Source organism: Apaloderma vittatum, unplaced genomic scaffold (assembly GCF_000703405.1).
Source record: "Apaloderma vittatum isolate BGI_N311 unplaced genomic scaffold, ASM70340v1 scaffold1083, whole genome shotgun sequence".
Classification (NCBI taxonomy): Eukaryota; Metazoa; Chordata; class Aves; order Trogoniformes; family Trogonidae; genus Apaloderma; species Apaloderma vittatum.
In genome coordinates, this window is record NW_009709637.1 from 244801 (window position 1) to 249696 (window position 4896).

Genomic DNA, 4896 nt, shown 5'->3' on the forward strand with positions numbered 1-4896 from the left:
TTTAAATCTCTTCACGACCTTTTCCCTTCTCCTCCTTCTGCGCTGCTCAAATAGATTTTACAGCTTTTTGAATTGTTCCAGATGCAATATTTCTGAGCTGAAACAGGAATAAGCTAAAAATAAGTACCACAACATCAGAAAACGTTTATTTTATTAAAGGCCCACTGGAGAGGTGGCTTTCTTGGTTACACACAGTACTCTCTGCATTCTAATATACCACTACAGCCTTACAATTTCACTGAGGACTTTAATAAAAAGTCTGAGATGAATTATATTGTTCAGTGGCTTGGAGTCACAAATTCCAGAAAGGGTTATATAGTTCAATTAACTAGTCACCACATTGCCAGAGCTTATTTTATACAGTAAAATTAACACTGGGGAAATGCATCTATAGCAGCTGCCGCAGACCACAGTGTTACATCAGACAAGGTCTGAAGAGACAATCATACAGATCCCAAAATTAAATGGAGGAGGAAGTTCTAAAGGTCAAACACGAATGCAAGCTTTTGGATGCATATCTATGCATCTCGTAGGTGAAACTTTGTTTTCTGTGTATATAAATGGAATAGTTCATTTAGAGAAAAAGTTATTTGAATCTCACTGATATAAACAGTCCTAAGCTACTTATTTCTTGAAACGTCACAAAAGAATGTGTTTTAATATTTATGGGGAAACACAGCCTAGTCCACCTGCAATCAGTCACTGCTGGTTTGCAGTAAAATAAAGACTTCTGAACAGATTCATCACTAGAATAGGCTATCCAAGGATAATTCTGTTCTAAAATCTTGTTTCCACTGCACAGCACCAATTGCAGCAACAAAAGGTTTGAATGGACTCAGGATTCTCTAACTTATTCAGCTGCTGTTTCTCATTTGAAAGCTGGTTATTTTTCCCGTACGCAGTCTCTTTCTCTTCAGTACCAGGTCAGACTACTTCAAACCACCATTGCAACTGTTTTGGTGCCAAAACAGCAGAGGAATGTATTTTTGGTTCAAATGACTTTTCCTTAGTATTTCACAACTGCTAGTTACTGTCTCATGTGTAAGAAGCTTCTGCACAGCTTGGTGTGCAACTACAGGTGGTGACTGGGCTCTCCAGCTGGCCTGGGCTCTCCAGTGGCATTCTGCGGCCACAAGCACATTTCGAAGAGCAACTAGGGAAAGTGTTAGCAAGTTTAATATTTGGAGTAGTCTTCCAGTAGAGCTTAGAGTCAGCAAAGACATAAGGATGTATACATTCATGGAGAACTCAGCACCAAGAAGAACAAATTCCATGTTGTCTTTTACAATGATATTCCCACTAGGGACAAAAGAGTATGCATTGCCCACTGAATACGTGTGGGGATAAACGTGGTGAAACAGCAACTTGCTTGTTCAAGGCCTGACAATGGAGAATATTCACTGACTTGATACCTGAAACTATTTTCCTCCACGAAGACATGTCTTGGGGTCTGTTCCTATTAGCAAGTCTAATATTTGGAGTAGTCTTCCAATAGAGCTTAGAGTCAGCAAAGACATAATATACATAAGAATGTATACATTCACGGAGAACTCAGCACCAAGAAGAAAAAATAGCAATGAACAGTATTTTAGGTTCCACGTTGTCTTTTACAACGATATTCCCACTAGGGACGAAAGGGTACGCATTGCCCGCTGAATACGTGTGGGGATAAACATGGTGAAACAGCAACTTGCTTGTTTAAGGCCTGACAATGGAGAATATTCACTGACTTGATACCTGAAACTATTTTCCTCCACGAAGACATGTCTTGGGGTCTGTTCCTAGAGCCTAAGAACTCTAGAATGGGCATTTTGCTGAGTTCCTTTGTGATTTTCATGCAGTAAAAAATACATACAGAAATATTAATGCAATACTTCATTAAACCCACCGTATGGCACTTTCCTGTATAATACACGCATATGCATTTGTTTGACATATGAAGACAGATGCATTGTTGTAAAAGCTGTGTACTGGAGCGCACTGCTGATCAAACTAAGCCTAACCTGTTGAAAATTGTATTTCTGCTTTGTTAGCTCCAATCATTCATCAGCTTGTTCAGAAATTCAGTGAACATCTTTCTCAAAGGGTTCTTCAGGGAACAGAACACATAGCATGTTTTAAAAACTGGTATATTTTGTTTTAATAAAATGTTTGGCTTTGCGTACGTAGACTGATACACTGTCAAAATGTGTTAGATCCCTAGATAACTGCATAACACCAGAGTATTATCTGACACATTTTTGAAGTCTATTTTTACTTATTTTTATCTATTATTTTATTTATGTTTGGCGCTAGGCTTTAGTTTTATTTATTCACATTTGTTACTTTCAAAGTTTAGTCCTGGCATTTCATCTGTACGTACTGTGTACTTTTGGCATTCTCAGATGGAAACTGTTGGGATTGGTGTGTGTAAAATTTGCACTAGCCCATGCATCCCGTTGGATGTGGATCTAACTCGGTGTCAGGTTGAGAGAGGGCCAGATTCAATTGTGCGCTGAATCACTTTCAAAGGATAATTTTCCACTTTCCAGGAATGTCTTTATGCTGCAGATATAGAGAGCTAATTTTCATTTCTTCTACATCTGACTCAACCCCTCTTTTACTTACAAGGTCTGGTCATGGTTTTGTCTAGGTTATTTTGTGATCCAACACCTTACCTTCTACGTAAAATAAATGAGAGTGAATATCTCAAGGGTGAATTCCTCTATATCAAAACAAGAAATAATGAAACAATATGGAAGTTGCCTGTTTCCAGAGTTCCAGGGAATAAAAATAATGATGGAATTTTTAAATTCTAATAAATAACTGTTCAGTTACCACTCTTTATAATCCCTCCACCCTGCAGCAGAATGTTCTGCCAGATTGAGCTTCCCAAGGCAAAAATACAGTTCTAGTTTATAAATAATTTCCTGCATCCCTAGGAACACCTATACAGAAGTTACAGGCAATTACCCATCTCACAGAAGTCTGGAATATCCTTCCTTTTTACTACTGAAGGTTTTTAATTTTTTTTCTTCTGGTCTGTTTAAGCAGACAGACTCTGACTGCAACCATCATTTCCTGAGTATCTTGTTTGCTCCTCATTACAGTATATATGCTTTTTATAGCAGGGAAATTTATTATATAACCATTATATCATAATTTACAAAGTCCAAGAGGCAAAATTTGGTATTATTTGGAAAGGTTCATTTGAATCAGTTTAAAAGGCTGTAAACAGCCAAATCCTATAAATGCTATATGCTGAGACTACCATACGAAAAGAAACGCAAGTACAACTCAAAGGGGATTCTCTCAGTGTTCAGATACACATGCTAGTTTAGGTACTCGATTTAACCCAAATTTGTAAATGTTTGTATTATTCTCTGTAAGATTATTCTAGTAATTTGCACTAAGAAATTCCTATTTTTAATATGTAAACAAATGGAAGAATCTGAAGAAAAATTTCCTTTTTATTTCATCTTGATATCCAGCTGCGTCTTCATATTCAGAATTCATCCCTGGTTCCTCAAAATCCTTTTGTTAGAGGTGAACAATGATAGCTTGACAGTGCAGTTATTTCTGCCATATATTACAATAACAGCACATTTTTCCTGTGAATGCATGCGTATCTGAAAAGTCCTAAATGAAGTTTCTCTGTGTTACGAAGGTATGTCGATGGAACTGTACATCAGCTGTACGTCTGTTTCTCCCAAATGCATGGCAAAGGTTTGGACACATGATGTACCACAGCTGTTACAGGTGTAATGCCAGCACAGAGTGCTTCAGTCAGGTATTTGCACTAGCATTCGCTATAGATTCACTGTTTATTGTAAAACTGATATGAAAAAGTAGCTTTTGTGAGTGAAGAACGTGCTGCCTTTCAATATATTTAAGGCAGAGAACAGATGCACAAACCCATTCCCTCTCTGTGGGTGCTTTTGATGCTATCAGAAATTCCTTCCAGGAATTCAATTTTCTGAAAGGCAGTAAAAGCATAGAGAGGCCTAGAATTCAAGATAGCATGAGAGCACCAAAATATGGTGAAGTCTCTGAAAACACTGCAAATGTAATGGATTCAAATAAGAGAGAAAAACAAGCAGCGATATTATTTCCCTGTGATCTTTGTTTTCTTGCCTCATTTTTCTATTCTGCTGTGCGGTTAGACACACAAATATGTATAGTCCTAATTAGAGTTGGAAACCTTCGTGGGGAGGAAGGGCTGTGCCTAATGACACCACAAAGCTTCAAATCTGTAAGGCTAAATACCCCCATAAAGTCATAGTTAGATACAGCTGCAGTCTTTCGCAGGGGGATGGGAGCTCACCAGTCGCAAGCCGAGGAAAAGCCACATAGCAGTGACGTTATGTTCAGGTTAATAAGACCTGCTGGGAGGTACCTGCTGCAAAGAAAGAGTTAGTGGTCCTCTTCTGGTTCCAATACATTGCATGTTGACTTCATTAGCTTTTCTTTAAAAAAAAAAAAAGGCGCAGAAATCTTGGTGGGCCACGTAAGGAAATCATGCAGTAGCTAAAATAGAGCAGAAGGGCTGATGGCTGTACGGATCAGGACCCAAGTCCTAAATGAGTGACAAATAAGCACTGAGAATCAGTGGAAAGTACTAAAATGTCAGGATGCTGAAAACTAGATGTATTACAGAGCCCATCAGTTTTGATAAATAGCTCCCTTGAAATAAAGCTGTAATACCTTATTGGATAAAGCACTTGCTGCTCTTCAGCTGAACAAACAGGTCAAGTACATGTCCAGGCAAATATCTGTTCTTCAGCATTAAAGAGAGAGTTGCAACTCTGTTTCTCCTCTCTGTCAGTTTGCTTTTGAATCCATTTTGACTTCTGCTCTACTTGTGGGGTTTTAAACAGGATGTATCAAAGCTGGAAGGGCCATTTAACTATGTCTCAG